This window comes from Canis lupus, chromosome 30 (assembly GCF_003254725.2).
Source record: "Canis lupus dingo isolate Sandy chromosome 30, ASM325472v2, whole genome shotgun sequence".
Lineage (NCBI taxonomy): Eukaryota > Metazoa > Chordata > Mammalia > Carnivora > Canidae > Canis > Canis lupus.
Window position 1 is genome coordinate 32,193,061 of NC_064272.1, and position 16,800 is coordinate 32,209,860.

At 44.8% G+C, this 16,800-nt stretch overlaps 1 long non-coding RNA gene across 1 annotated transcript in view; it reads right to left on the reverse strand.

The window, feature by feature from the left end:
* Positions 1-7,236: 7,236 nt before the first annotated feature.
* The window catches only part of LOC118352865 (uncharacterized), a 36,483-nt gene continuing 26,919 nt past the window's right edge, over positions 7,237-16,800 (reverse strand). The window contains exon 3 of the long non-coding RNA XR_004810749.2: positions 7,237-7,896. This is a non-coding gene — a long non-coding RNA (uncharacterized LOC118352865). The remainder of the gene's footprint in view (positions 7,897-16,800) is intronic.

A 16,800-nucleotide genomic window follows, 5' to 3' on the forward strand; every position in this document is an offset into this window, starting at 1 on the left:
AAGTCCTAATCCCCATACTTCAGAGCATGACCATATTTGGAGACGGGGTTTTCACATGGGTAATGATGTTAATATGAGGTCATATGGGTGGGACTCACGCCAGTCCGAAGATATCCTTATACGAAGAGGAAATTCAGACAGAGACACATATGAGGGGAAGACGGTGCGAAGAGACAGGGAGAAGGTGGCCATCTACAAGCCAAGGAAAGGGCCCTGGAGCAGATCCTTGTCTCACCATCTTCAGGAGGAGGCAACCCTCCTGATGTCTTGACCTTGCACTTTTAACCTCCAGATCTGTGAAAAACTATGTTGCTGTTAAGTTGCCTGTCTGTGGCACTTTGTTATGGCAGCTCTAGCAAACCTGTGCACCCAGCAACAGGGATGAATCTTGTGAACTTGATGCTGAATGAAAAAAGTAAGACACAAAAGATATATATAGAATCACACCATTTATATAAAGTTCAAAGTTATAAAGGCAAAACTATATTGTTTAGGGACACATGGAGAGATGGTAAGAAAAGCAAGGAAGGGATTGCCATAAATGACAGGGAAGTGGGAAGGGACACATGAAAGCTTCTGGGGGGAAGCAGAATAGCAGCATCCTATTTCTTCGTTTGGGTGCTGGCCCCTCAGGTGTTCTTCCTCTAACTATTCATTCACCTGAAACTTTATCTTTAGATACTGTTCAGTGTCTATTTACAAAAAAAAAAAAAAAGAAAAAAGAAAGAAAAAAAACCTGTAAAAACAAGGAGAAGGAGGTGGGGGAGAGAGAGAAGAAGGGGAAAGGGAGGAGGGCAGATGGAAGGGGGTGAGGACGGAACAAACGGGCTAACCTGGTTCCAAGTGGGGTTGTCTAAGGGTCTGTGAGGCCTCAGCAATATATAAAGAGGGGATCTGAAGGCAGTGCTGCCTCGGAGCACATCATCTGAGCCCAGAATCTCAGGAGGAACATCCTCCTCTAGAGAACTCGTAAGACCTTTGTAATCTAGGGAAAGTCACTGCCCCTCTGTGAGGTTTGTTTCTCCATCTTTAGACTGGGGAAGCCTCATGAAATGTCCTAAGGCTCTTTCTCTCTCTAACTCAGGTCTCTGCTCAATGTCACCTCCTCCAGGAGGCCTTCCCTAACCACCTCTTGACAATAGCATCTCCTTTCATTCTGTTTCCCTTTATTTTTCTTTTTAATACTTAATGCTGGTGATAGGTATTTGTCACTGAAATTATGTTAAATAGTTGTTCGTTTATTTGTGCATAAGGAGCCGGATTTTCTTTTTCTTTAAGATTTTATTTGAGAGAGAGAGAGAGAGCAAGCATGCGTGTGAGAGAGAGCGAGCAGGGGAAGGGGGTGTGTGGAGTCAGGCTTTCTGCTGAGCAGGGAGCCCAATGCAGGGCTGGATCCCAGGACCCTGATATCATGACCTGAGCCGAAGGCAGACACTTAACCGACTGAGCCACCCAGGCACCCCCAGTGTGACCCATTTTATTTAGCCTCTCCCCATACCCATGCCCAGGGTCACAGCTTCCCCTCAGAGTGGCTCAGCTAACCCTGGATGACCCAAGCTCTGCAGGCTGAGAGCACTTTGGTGTGTGGGCAGTTTCTTCCCTCTGATAGTTTACTGTTGCCGTGCAGAGCGAGGCCCTGCAAACTCGCCATAAAGCCTCCTCTCATTCCTCCATCAGCATTAATTGCTCCCTCCCCCGTTCTTGCCGCTCAGTTCCTATATTTAGCACTTATTTTCTTCTGCCTCGTATTAAAGTTAGTTGTTTACTTGCTTGCCTCCCCCACCCCCTCCCCAGGACAGGGGACCAGACCTTCTTCATTATTGCCCTCCTAGCACGGAGCATAGCACCTGATGTTAACAAACGCATTTCTCCCAAAAAGCGTCTGCTATTACCAATGACAGATAATAGGATTTTCGAGTTGATGTAGAGGGCATTAGACCAACCTTCCTTGATATGCCACCTCCAAACGTCCCAATTAAAAAGCTAATTAAGACACAGAGAAAGAAAAAAAAAAACCCAACAAACTCAGAACCTTTCAGAAAAAGTACCAAATTGTTGGCAGGAGTCTGGGACGAATTTTCCCTAATGAGGTGCCAGTGGGGGCCAGGCAAAGCGGCACAGTCGGTGGCCCGTGCATGTCTTGCCTTCTAAACTGACCCAGAACTGCAGGGTGGGAAGCCTGGAGGAGGAAGGCTGGGCCTGCACTCGGGCTCGGAGTCGCTCCAGCCAGATAGCTGGGCAGCCCCTCGCCCCGCAGGTCCAGCTTTCTGGGGCTGTCGCTGTCTTCACTGAGCTCTTCCATTACATGTGTCTGCCCACGTCCACCTGGACACTGGCACTCGGCACCTACAAGGCAGGCAGCAGGGTGGGATGGTGAGGGCCACCCAGAGGCGGTGTTTGTCCACCACACCCGGGCTACACCCGGGCTACAAAGAGCACAGGGTTGGTTAGCTGTATTTTATGGATGGTGACCTGGACGCATCGAAGTAATTCAATCATATTCATCCAGTTGGAGGGTCTTTTGGCTTTCCAGGAGAGTGTGACACATTCGTATTCATTCTGGCATGTTGGGTCTTATGTTTGTGTTGGGGCTTTATTATCATATTTTGGCCTACATCTTCGCTTTTTGGTTTCCTTTGCTTTTTTCCTTCTCAGTGATACACACAAAGGTTTATTTGTTTTTATCTTCTGTGATTTGGAAAGCGTACAGCCTATTGTTTTATCCTTTGACACCTTCAAGACTGTAAAACATTTCCCTGAATCTCCATGTCTCTGTCACATTCCAGATGCATCCACCGTTTCTGCCTCCCTTACCAGATAAGGTGAAGAGTGTTCCAGCCTCCCTGCTTGCGTGCCTCTCCGTCAGGGGCTCAGAGTATCTCTCTTTTCAAAAACAACATGGGTCTTCTCTTTCACACATTGGTTCTGAATTTCATGTTCACATTGAAACACTGCTTACCATTATAAATATTGAATTCTGGGTATTTAAGTGGTCTCCACCTATACCACACGTTCCAGGTACTATGGCCATACAAGTTATCCCAAAACTCAATGGCTTCAAACAGCAATCCTTATTATCTTTTCCAGTTTCTGTGCATCATGAATTTAGGCAGATTACAGCAAGGAAGGCTTGTGTCTCCTCTGCAGTGTCTGAGGCCTCAGCAGGAAGACTTAATAGCTGGAGTTTCTAACTTGGCTTAATCATCTGAGGGCTTGGTGCTGACTGCCACCCCACCGGGGACCTGGCTGGGGGCTATTGGACAGAACTTCCAGACACGGCCTCTTGTGTAGTCTGGCTTTCCTCATGATATAGGGGCTGAGTTCTAAACACTTGTGTCCCCAGAGAGAGAGAGAGGGAGCACCAAGGAGAAGCCACGTTGCCTTTCATGACCAAACCTCAGAAATCATTCAGTCACTTCTGCTGCATCCTAGTGGTTAGGGCCATTACAGACATTCACCTAAATTCAATGGAAGTGTGTCAACATCACTCTGTAAGATGAACATGTGAGATGCTTACAAGTATATACACATCGGGATCCCTGGGTGGCTCAGTGGTTGAGCGTCTGCCTTTGGCTCAGGGCATGATCCCTGGTCTGGAGATCGAGTCCTGCATGAGCTCCCTGCAGGAAGCCTGCTTCACCCTCTGCCTGTGTCTCTGCCTCTCTGTGTCTCTCATGAATAAATAAATAAAATCTGAAAAAAGTATACCCATATGTACGTGCATATGTACACATACATACATACGGATATATGTTGGCATGGTCATCTTTGAAAAGTCAGTCACACTGCAATTCCTTAAATTCTTTTTTTTGTTTGAGAGAGAGAGAGAGAGAAAGAGAACACAGGGTAGGGGTTGGGGTGGGGAGGGACAGAGAGAGAGAGAGAATCTTAAGCAGACTCCGCGCTGGAGCCCATGGCAGGGCTCAATCTCACAACCCTGAGATCATGATCTGAGCCAAAATCAAGAGTCAGACACTTAACTGACTGAGCCACGCAGGCACCCCAATTTCCTTGAATTCTTGATTTTGATTTATGTTTCGGATAGCTGGGAGTATGTATTTGAGTACTTCTTTCAGGAAAATTGCATAAATGACTCTCTGAAATCATCCAGAGAGTCTTAACCTGTGGCATGTGAAACTGCCATTTCCTTTTTTATTTTAAAAATTATAAAAGTAATACAAGGCCATGGTAAATAATATAACCATTACAAAAAAGCCCCAAAGGTAATGAAAAGCCTTCATAGCTTTACCTTCTAGACACCATTAACAATTTAGTATATATTCCTGTACACTTTTCTACATATATTTTAGCATATGCTATTATTACTCTCGGATGGGATGGTATTATCCATATTGTTTTTTCCCTTGCTTGATGGAGTGGATTCCCTTTTTACCCCACTTTTGTAAGTGAACCATGTTTCCTCCTGGTAGTCACGAGTACCCTGATCAGCTGGATCTGGTATATTTGTATCTGAGATTGTTTTAAGTAGGCTCCACCCAGCATGGAACCTGAAGCGGGGCTTGAACTCACAACTCTGAGATCAAGAGTCCCACGCTTTTAAGTGACCTAGCCACCCAGGCACCCCACAATATTTTTTAATCAGCTAGGCTCCACACCCAACCTGGTACTTGAAACTCATGATCCTGAGATCAAGAGTCATATGCCCAACCAACTGAGCCAGCCAGGCACTCCTACCTACATTTTTCTTTAACCTGGTTGTCATTTTCCTAGGTCCCTTATTTATAATGTGTTAAATAAAAGGTTTAATGTGTTCATCTTGTATACATACAAGTGTAATGGTTTTGCCTTTTTTTTTTTAATTTTTATTTTTTGGTTTTGCCTTTTTAAAAAAATATACTTTAACTGTCCTTTCCTGAAAAGTTGAGAAATGGTGTTCGGCATTATGTATAACAACACAGCAAGCATGATATAAGGCTACTTATGAGCAATAGAACTCATATATGTATGTACAGTGTGATTAGAACTACATTTAATGTTCTTAAGAAAAAAAGACTGGAAAAGATATACCAAAGTGTGTTAGATGGCTTGATCTATTTTTTATTATTTCCCAAAGAATTTAAAATATGTACCTTTGCTACAGAAGCCCAGTGAGGTTAAAGTCTCAGCCTTTGTTTTATTGATGGAGTGATGATTGCTTTACAGATCTCCAAGGGCCCGGGAGTGGCATCCTGTCCTCTGCAGGGCCTCTGGGGACAGCATCGAGTTCGGGGGGTGGGGTGGGCATATGATGATAGTAACAGTAATAATCATAAAATAATGAGCACATGCAATGTCCCGGGAATTGTGGTAAGCACTATTTAACTGGTTCCTCACAACTCTTTGAAGTAGGTACTATTGGTATTCCCATTTTACAGATGAGGAAACTGAGGCAGTTAGGAGCTAGGAGGTTAGGTGAACTTGTTCAACGAGCGTGTGGTGAAGTGTGGATTGAAACTCATGGAAACTCTCTTGCTACCCTGCGGTCATGTGAGAAACATTGGAAAGGAAGTCCTGGGATCCCTTTCTGAAAAGTCAACCCCCATGCTTAACCTGAGCTCTCAAAATCGATCCATTCAGGAAACAGTTACTGAACCTTTTGGGTCCCCAGCTCTCAGGATGAGTCTTTCAAGTATCTCAGGAGCTGGAATGAGCTGACAGGGTTGGAAGCAAGAACGGAGGGGATGCTGTGAGGGCCGGGAGGGATAGGAGGGGCTTCCAGTTGGAGGTGATGGCAACTTGAGTCTCCACGGAGAGGAAGAGCTGGCCTGCTGAAGGGGTGTGGGGGCGGCGGGGGCAATCAGGGCAGGAGAACAGCCTGAGCAGAGGGGTAAAAATGACACAAGCAGACAAGCTCGGTAAGGACATTCATTCTAGCATTGCTGTCCCCTTACCTCAATGCCCCACCTATCCACCTCCCTGGTTACCAGAAAGCCATTTTGTTCAGTGAAAAGGTAGCTACAGTTATTGTCAGGTGGGTACCCGAACATGCCGATCAGGGCCTACTTCTCCAGGGTATCTGGACTTGGGTCAGACTGGCCCTTTCCAAAGCCCAGTGGCCTGTGATCCAGCCCAGAGCCAGCCACGGCAGTGGTGAGCTAGGGCGTCAGGCGAGTGAGAAGAGCAGGCTGGGGGGAGCCTGAGCAAGGAGTCGATACACCTGAGGTCCGGCGGTATGACCTGCATGGGGTTCCAGGACGCATGCCGAGTCTTTCTAAGTCATTTCTCACTTCCTTCAGCTCAGTGCAGTGCACCTGACTCTTCCAAGGGCAGCTGTCCTGCCCCAGCCCCTGTGAGAAGCAGGTCATTGGAGCCCCCCACCTATAACTGAGGGGCCAGGGTGGGCCGCCTTCCAGAAGCAAGCCGAGCAGGGCACAGGTTGGCCACAGTGAGTGACTCTGGCTTGAAGACGTGGGCTGTCTTTTGAGAGGCTGCAAAGATTCGGATGCAGCTGCAGTTGATGATGGGCCCTAGGGCTGAGGGCTGAGGGTGGTGCTGGGATGGCCATAAGGGGCCAGTACCAGCTGAAGCCCTCGGTGAGCAAAGGTCGTGGGCGGGAAAAAGAAGCTGGGTGGGAAAAGGGAACTGAGTGGGTGCCCAGGAGTCAGAGACAGGCACTCAGATACCCGGAGAAGCAGACAGGTAGCCCAGTCTCGGAATTGCGGGGTTCTGACCCTTCCAGAGGCTTGACTGGGGTCTTCCCTGCACCTTCAGAACCCTCCCGCCTCCTTCCTGGGGTAGTCCAGGTGATCCCCCACTTCTCTGACACAGCCTGCAAAGCCAGAATCGGGGACTGGATCAGATCACTGCTGCTGCTGGCTGGGCTCAGCCCTTCCCCCGTGACTCTGTGGTTCTTCTCTTGGAGGGATGTGAAACTTCGGGTTGGGGTCACCTTGCTGTCTCGGCACTTGCAAGTTGGGATCTTGCCTCAGCCACTAAAACACACATGGGTGACCCGGACCCCCCTTTCCCCAGCTCTCAAAGGGCCATTCTGCAGCATGCTCCCTCTGTCACAGCAACGCGGAGCTTCACCTGAATCCTGGCTCCCGGAAGGCAGCGATGGTTAAGAAAAGGCCCAACCCCTTTAAGTTCTGGGCAACCAGCTAACTGCACGGGGGACCCCCTTGCTCTGCCCAGAAAAACCCATCTCCATCCTTTCTTACTACCCCCCCCCAGGACTTGCTGATGACTCCCCCCCGTTTACCTGCCTTTCTAAAACCCCAGGCCCCCATCCCTTTTCTTTGAGGCGATCCTCGCCAAAGAAACATTTTGAAATAAAATCTTCATTGTCTGGTGCCTTTTGCTTTTACAATTAGCAGAAGTGCCTGGAAGCGTCATCAGTTGGGCGGGCTATCCAGAACCTCAGGTTCCAGCCCCGGATCACCCGAGCCTGACTTCCCCTTTTGGCAGGTTTCAGGTCTCCAGTGGGAGCTCGCTTCGGGCCTCCTGCTTGCAGGATGCGTGAGTGGCACCTCCGCCGTCCAGCCTTGCGCGGGGAGGCGGGGCCGAGGGAGCAGCCGTAACCTCTGTACGCTGCCACCAGAGGGCGGTGGCTCCGCGGAGGAGGGCCCTGGCTTCTGCACCCGCCAGCTCCGGAAGAGCCTCGGAAAGGCGCTTTGAAGTGGAGGCTGCGCAGCCTTCTCAGCCCTCCAGGGCTTTCCCAGGTTGTCCTACCGCTTTGCCGCTCCCCCCACCGCCCTGCAGGCGCCCCTTGGTGCCCCCGCACCCTAGAGTCCTGCGCCGCTGAAGCCGATCTTGAGTGAGCTGGCGCGCGCTGGGAAGCCAGCCTGGGGTCTCTAGGCCGCCAGCGCTTGTCTGGTGATGAGGTCTCTCTCCTCCCCCTCTCGCGGCCCTCGGGCCCCTTGGCTCCACTGGGGACAAGCTGAAGAATGCCTGCAGCTGGGAAATACGGAGGAGAGTCAGAAGGGGGGAGCCCTAAGAGGTCGTCTAACCATCAGCACTTTGGAGCATCACAGGGTCCCCTTCTCAAGTGGGCAAGGCAAGAACGGCTACTCCCTGGGCAAGGCCCCAAACCTGCAGCCCTTAGGGCAGCGCTGGAGGGTCGGGAGGCGGTTCAGCACTTGGCCAAATTAAACGTGAGCCTTCTGCCCAAAGGGGCCCCTCTCGGGGTAGAGACCAAAATGCAGGCCCTTCAGCCAGTCAGCTTGTGCAGTCTCTTGTATTGCCACGGTAGGGTGATCACATTTGCTTTTTCTCCGCATGTATGTCTACAAACACTTAAAAAAAAAAAGATTTTGTTTGTTTATTCATAAGAGACATAGAGAGAGGCAGAGACATAGGCAGAGGGAGAAGCAGGGATCCCCACTGAGCAGGGAGCCCTATGCAGGACTGGATCCCACCACCCCGGGGATGATTGACCTGAGCTGAAGGCAGATGCTCAACCCCTGAGCCACCCAGGCCCCCCATATACACGTTTTCCAGCAAATATAAATACAAAAGCCAGACTGTCCTCAGTGGCCAGTCTCTGGTGGTTGAAACAGCAGGAGTGAGAGGAGGATTTTCATTTCCTCTGTGTCGTTCAAATTACTCACTACTATACGCATAAAGCATATATAACACAGAAAGAACGCAGAAAGAAGAATGATTCAGTATTTCTGTTTGACAGAAAGGAAAACCTCCTTTTTTTTAAGTATTGGAAAATGCGGAAGGAAATGAAGAAAATAACATTCATCAGTAATGTCACACTCCCCCCCCCCCCCCATGGATATTGATGTTTTTCTTTCTGGTTGGTTTCTTTCTCTATAAAACATGGATAACAGTATTAACTGTTCAGGAACGTTGCGAAGATTGAGAGAATGTATACAATAGCTAACATTCCAGAAGGGTTAGCTGTTTCTATACATAACAAATTCAGCACCGTACTATGTACATATTGTTCATATGCTGCTGTTTTCACTTATTTTTAATGGATAGTTTCTCATGTCAACCAGTCTTTAAAACTTATAGTTTTAGTGATTGCACAAAATTGCATTATATTTAAGTACAATTTGTTGAACCTATCCCCTGTTGTTGAACCTTTAGATTGTTTCCAGTTTTTTGCTGTTAAAATAACAGTGAGATTAACATCTTTAAACATCTCTCCTTGTCAGCATTTCTGATTACTTCCTTAGATGGATTTCTAGAGGCAGGATTACTGGGACAAAGGGTGCAAATATTTTTCAGGCTTTTGATTCGGGTTACCAAATTGCTTCCCAGAAAGATCTTGCCAATTTACACTCCCACCTGCAGCGTGTGAGAATGCCTGTCCCACAGCACACAAAGGAGGGATTTTTTGGGGATGGGTGAGATTTGATTATGTTGTTGGACCAAGGAGAAGAAGCCCTGTAGGGAGAGAGAATTTGAATTTCAGGAGAGGAGGGATTGTCTAAAGGAGTGAGGTCCCTGAGAGAAAGAGAGGGGGATTGGGGACACGTTCATGGGGGTCGCCTGGACTCAGAAGGGACATCTCATTTTTTTTAAGATTTTATTTATTTATTCATAAGAGATACAGAGAGAGAGGTAGAGACATAGGCAGAGGGAGAAGCAGGCTCCGCGCAGGGAGCTGGATGTGGGACTCAATCCCAGGACCCCGGGATCACAACCTGAGCTGAAGGTGGATGCTCAACCACTGAGTCACCCAGGCATCCCTGACACCTCATATTCTGAGGCTGGGGAAAAGAGGTGTGACTGGACAGGCAGTCGCTATAAGCAGGTAGATGAGATTCAAGGGAGCTAGGCCCTAGGGGTTTCCTTTTCTCAATAAAACAGGAGGCTGAGTTCAAGGGTACGAAGGCTGAAGAGGAAGAGACTTGAGAAGATGCAGCCCTTTTACCTACAGAGACTAACAGGGTTGAAAGTCAGGTTGAGGCATGTGACCCAGTATGTGGTGCCACTATTCTTAAGGGCTGTGTGTATTTTCTCTACCATATGCAGCTACCTGGGAAAGTAAGACTTGTATTTGTTAATTTATTTTATTGTTTTAAAGATTTTATTTATTTGAGAGAGAGAGAGAGCGCACATGAGAGTAGTAGTCGTGTGTGTGTGGGGGGTGTTGCAGAAGGAGAGGGAGATAGAGACTCTGAAGCAGACTGCATGCTGAGCATGGAGCCGGACGTGGACTGGATCTCATGACCCTGAGATCATGACCTGAGTTGAAAGCAAGAGTTGTATGCTTAACTGACTGAGCCACCCAGGCATCCCCATATTCGTTAATTTAAACCAACTTCTTCAAAATATGTGGTAAACTCGAGAACAATGAAGCTGGCGGGGTCAGAGTAATAAACGTTTATGAATTTCTGGAGTTGTACCAAACTCTCAAGGAACAGTTAATTCCTATCTTATGTAAGTTTCTCAGAAAGTTGGAAAAGACCAAATACCGCCCAGATCATTTTATGAAACCAGTGCAATATGTATTCTAAAATCAGTAAAGACAAAGCAATAAGAGAAAAGAATAGGTTCCTTTCACCTATGATGTACATATAAAAATCCCAAATGAAATATCAGTTAACTAATCCAATTATGTATTTAAAACATACATTTTGATCAAGTAGGATTTATGCCAGGAATTCCGAGTTCCCTCCACATCAGAATCACCCCATGAATAAAGGACAAACACAATACCATTATCTCAATTCATTGATGAAGAGAAAATGTCTGATAAAGTTCATCACTTTATGGATATAAGAGAGACATCCTTAACTGGTGAAGGTTATATGGCAAGAGCTTAAGGCAAACATTCGCTTAATGAAAAGACGTGAAGTGCATCTTCTTTAAGATCTGGAATGAAATCCGAATCCAACTATAGTGCTACTGTTGAATATATAGTAATGGACATTCCTGGCAAATGGATCAGGGGAGAAGGAATAAGAGATATAAGGATGAGAAGAGATAAAAATGATGGTTATGTAAAGATAATGTTTTCATTTTCCTTGAAAAACAAAGAGAATCAACAGACAGACTGTCAAACTGATTAAAAGAATTCAGTAAATCACTAGATAAGAGATTAACCTAAAAAAAGAAATCCTTGGGGCACCTGGGTGGCTCAATCAGTCAAGCATCGGATTCCTGATTTCAGCTCAGGTCATGGTCTTGGGGTTGTAAAATCAAACCCCCAGTGGGTCTCTGCGCTCTGTGGGGAGTCTGCTTGAGATTTTTTTTCCCTCTCCCTCTGTTCCTCCCTGCCACCTTTTTCTCTGTCTCCAATAAATAAATCTTAAAAAAAAAAAAAGAAATTCATAACGTTTCTCTTCACCAGCAGTAACCAGCTTCTGGGAGAAGGGGATCAAAATAGCATGTAAAATCTCTAACCATGAACTTGTCTAAGAATATACAAGAAACCTACAGAGAGAACTTTAAACTTTAATAAAGGATGTAGAAACTAACCTGAATAAATGTAGGCAAATCTCACACTCTTGGATAAAATGGCTTACTATTATACGGGTGTTCTTCATGAGTTAATCTACATGTGCAATGAAATCCCAATAAAAATTCCAGGTGTGTTTTCCCGGAACTTGGCAAACTCATTCTAAAATGTATAGGGACAAACAGGACTAAGTCAAGCTTGCAAAAGAATAGCAAAGAGCAGCCCACTACAAAGCTGTCTATGAACTGAACAAAGCAAAACAACAACATTGGTTCGGCACAAAGACAGACCAATAGATCATGGAACAGAATGGAAAACTCGGAGTCAGACCAGGAGTATAAGTGTGGGAGGCATCACAAATCAATAAAGAAGGGACAGATTAAACCAGCTCACTACATGGAGAAAATAAATGAGATCCCTGCCTAACACCAAATAAAAAGATACACTCTAAATTACAAAAAACCTCACTATAAAAATAAAACTCGAAATTAATAGAAGAAAATATAGGAGAGTATCCTTGGAACCTGAGTTGAGAGAAAAGGCTCTTTTTTTTTAAAGATTTTTTTTTTAATTCATGAGACACAGAGAAAGAGGCAGAGACACTGGCAGAGGGAGAAGCAGGCTCCCTGCAGGGAGCCCGACGTGGGACTCCATCCCAGACCCTGGGGATCACGACCTGAGTTGAAGGCAGATGCTCAACCACTGAACCACTCAGGTGCCCCAGGAGAAAGACTCTATAAAACTTCAAAAGTTCAAACCAGAAGGAAAAAATGGATTCATTTGATCATGTCAAGATTAAGGATTTCTGTTCAAGAGAGGATACCATGGACAATACTTGATAGAATAAGTGGATATATTTGTAAATCTAAATATGATAAGGCACTTCAAAATAAATAAATTAATTAAGATGATGAGGAATTAATACATAGAATATACTTCCCCAAAATAGAATATACAAGTAACTCATGCAAACCAATAAGCAAAAGAGAGTTTCCGGTCCAGCAAGTCAGGAGCTTGGAAGTCTACACTCTCTCCTAACAAGTAAAAAATAGAACACACTGAAAATAAACAACTGTTCTTAGATCTGCCAGAGAATTGAGGACACAGGGCAAACCACTGCTCCAAAAACTGGAGATACAGACAGATGGATGCTCACAACTTACCAGAGCAGAAACCTTCCTGGAACCAGGGCTGGGTGGGAAAACTGGAACTGTGCTTGTCGGATTTCTGAAGGCTCAGGGTGCACAAGTCTGAGATTTAGGAACCCCAGGGGTGCCCAGTCTTAGAGTTTTACCTCCAGAAGCTCTACAGGTTCTCACAGCAAATATCAGAGAGAGCTCTATTCACACTTCTAGCAGAGGGAGGGGAAAAAGTAACCATTCTGAAATATGCTGGAGGACTTTGTTCTTAACACCAGCCCTCAGGAGAAACTTTTAGCTGAGCTTTGCTCGCCATGGTTTTATCATACCTTAACCAACCTGGAAGAGAGGAAATACCCAACTCCAGCCTCCAGCCAGCTCTAGCCATTCTGGTCCACTTGACTGGGGTGGGGGTGGGGGACTGGGAAGTACTTGTGAAGTTCATTCCAAAGATACAGGTTCACGAACAAGACTAAGAGCTCATCATAGGCCTCTAGGCTTCTTCTCCCCCACATATACCTTATACCACATCACTAAAGGCCCACTTAGGGGCACTTGGGTGGCTCAGTGGTTGAGCGTCTGCCTTTGGCTCAGGTTGTGATCCCAGGGTCCTGGGGTCGAGTCTCCCATGGGGCTCCCTGCAGGGAGCCTGCTTCTCCCTCTGCTTCTCTCTGTGTCTCTCATGAATAAATAAATAAAATCCTTTAAAAAATTGGCCCACTTACCACAGTTACCTTTATCCAGCACATCACATCTGGCTTTCAATAAAAAATTACGATGTGTACTCAGAGGTAAAAACACAGTTTGAAGAGACAGAACAAGCACCAGAACCAGACTCAAACCTAGCAGAGATGTTGGAATGATCAGATTAGGTTTTGGAATAACTGTAATGAACATGGTGAGGGAATGGATGGATGAAGTAGACAACATTCAAGAACAGTAAGGTCATGTAAGCAGAGAGATGGACATTCTAAGAAAGAATTAAAAGGAAATGGTAGAGATAAAAATCATTGTAGCAGAAATGAAGAATGCCATCTCATTAATAGAGTGGACATTATTAGGTCAATAGAAACTTCGGTTTCTATTGAATGCATCAATAGAAACTTCCAGAACTGAAAAGCTAAGAGAAAAATGACGCAAAAATGGAATGGGATATCCAAGGACTGTGGAGAACTACAAAAGGTGTAACATGCACATAATAGGAACACTAGAGAAGGAGAGAAAGATACAAACGAAATATTTGAAGCAGTAAAGACCGAAAATTTCCCAACATTAATGTCAGACACCAAAACGCAGATCCAGGAAGCTCAGAGAACACCAAGCAGGATAAATCCCCCTCAACAAAGAACCCTACACCTAGACATATTCAAATTGAAAAAAAAAAAAATCAATGGTAAAGCCTTAAAAGAAGCCAGGAGGAATACATCTTATCTGTAATGGAGCAAAGATAAGAATTACACTGGAGGAGGGGCGCCTGGGTAGCTTAGAGGTTGAGTATCTGCCGGTAGCTCAGGTGGTGATCCCAGGGTCCTGGGATCGAGTCCTGATTTGGGTTTTCCATAGGGAGCCTGCTTCTCCCTCTGCCTATGTCTCTGCTTCTCTCTGTGTCTCTCATGAATAAATACTTTTTAAAAAAATTACATTCAACTTCTCAGAAACCATGCAGGTAAGAAGTGAGTGCAGTGAAATATTTCAAGTGTTGAGAGAAAAAGAAACCCTGCCAACCTAGAATTCTGTATCCTAGGAAATTATCCTTCAAAAGTGAGGGAGAAATACTTTCTCAGACAAAAAAAAAAAAAAAAAAAAAAAAAAGAGGTGATTTGTTGCCAGTAAAACTCCCTTGCAAGAAATTTTAAAAGAAGTTCTTCAGAGAGAAAGAAAATGATCTTGGTCAAAAAATTAGATCCACATAAAGAAAGGAAGAGTGTGGGCAGCTCTGGCGGCCCAGCAGTTTAGTGCCACCTTCAGCCCAGGGTGTGATCCTGGAGTCACAGGATGGAGTCCCACATTGGGCTCCCTTCATGAAGCCTGCTTCTCCCTCTGCCTATGTCTCTGCTTCTCTCTCTCTCTCTCTCTCTCTCTCTGTGTGTCTCTCATGAATAAATAAGTAAAAATTTTTTAAAAAAAAAGAAAGGAAGAGTGTTAGAGAAGGAATAAGTGAAAGCAAAATAAACACTTTTTAAAAATGTTTAATTGAACTAATATGTAACAGTTTGTTTAAAATAGTAATAGCAGCAATGTGTTCAATGATTTTAGTTTATGTGTAAGTGAAATGAATGACAGCAGTGACATGATGCATGGGAGGATGGAATTAGGAATGTTGGTTATTATTAAGTAAGTACTTGCAGTACCCATGAAGCTGTAGTGTTTTTGAAAGTGAACTTGGATTAGTTGTAGATGTCTATTGCAAACTCTAGGGAAACCAGTAAAAAAAAGTAAGAAAAGAAGTATAACTGATATGCTGAGAAAGGGGAGAAAGTAGAATTCTATAAATTGCTTGGTTAAAACCACAAAAGGCAGAAAAAGAGTACATGACAAATATAGGAACAAAGGCAAGGATAACATAAGAAACAATAGAAACATAACATAGAAAACAATAACACATATGGTAGATATTAACCCAATTATAGTATATCATAATTGTTTTAAATGTCAATGGTCTAAATATACCAAATAGAAGACAGAGATTATCAGAGTGGATAAAAAAAAATGTGACCCAGTTATGTTGTCTATGGAAAACTCCACTGTAAATAAAAAGACACATATAGATCAAAAGTAAGGGGATGGAAAAAGACTAATCAAGAGAAAGCTGGAGTAGCTATATTCATTTCAACCAGGTAAGACTACAGAGCAAGAAAGGTTTTGGGGGACAAAGCCAGGCTGTATATGATGATAGAAAGGTCAATTCTCCAGGAAGACAGAGCAATCCTTAATACGTATGTGCCTAACAATAGAGTGTCAATATATATGGGGAAAAACCGATGGAACTGCAAGAAGAAATAGATGAATCCACTCTCCTAGCTACAGACTTCAACATCCTTCTACCAGAAATGGACAGATCAACAGGCAGAAAATCAGTAAGGACACTGGAATGCTGCACCATCAATCAAGTGGATAGAATTGGTATCTATAAACTACTGCATCCCAGGCCAGAATACATATTCTTTTCAAGCTCACATGGAATACTCACCAACATAGACCATTCTGGGCCATAAAACACATCCTGACAAACTTAAAAAGTAGAAATCATCCAATGTCTGCTCTCAGACCACAGCAGAAGTAAACTAGAAATCATAACAGAGATAGCTGGAAAGTCCCAAGATACTTGGACATTAAACAACACACTTACAAATGACACCTGGGTCAAAGAAGAAGCCTCAAGAGAAGTTTTAAAGTAACTATGTAAAAATGAAAAGACAACTGATCAAAAATTGTATGATGCAGCAAAAGCAGGGCTTAGAGAGAAATTTATAGCACTGATGCATGTATTAGAGAAGATCTAAAATCAATGATCTTAGCTTCCATTTTAGGAAACTAGAAAAGGAAGTGCAGATTAAATCTGAAGTAAGCAAAAAGTTAACAGGTCCTATAGAAAAATGGGTAAAGTTTACCAACAGGCAATTTATAAAAGTGGTAACCCAAATAGGCATATGAAGGGAATTATCAAGAATTAAAATCATTGGTGATCAGAGAATTTCAACTGAAGACAGCAGTGCAGTGTCACCTTACATCTACTAGACTGGCAATACTTAGAAAGCTGGAAAATGCCTAGTGTTGGCAGGTGTATGGAGATTCAGGCTCCTACACCTGCTGCCACTGGGGATGCAGAACAGTCAACCTTTCTGGAGAGCAGTCTGGCACAACACCGGCAACTCAGACACGTGCAGAGCCTAGGGCCCAGCAAATCACGTCCTGGTGGATAGACCAAACAAATGATCCTACAGGTCCATCAGGCAATATGCATTAGAATGTTTACTGCTAGGGCAGCCCGCGTGGCTAAGTGGTTTGGCGCTGCTTTTGGCCCAGGGCCTGATCCTGGAGACCAGGGTTCGAGTCCCATGTCGGGCTCCCTGCATGGAGCCTGCTTCTCCCTCTGCCTGTGTCTCTGCCTCTCTCTCTCTCTGTGTGTCTCTCATGAATAAATAAATAAATAAATCTTAAAAAAACAAAGTGTTTACTTGCTGTGTCAGTTCTGATAGTGGGCAATCATAGCTGTCCACCTGCAGAGGAGTAGATGGGTAAAGTATAGAAGGTACACCTGGTAACAATACTATGCTGCAGTTAGAGAAGCAAGGGATTGGA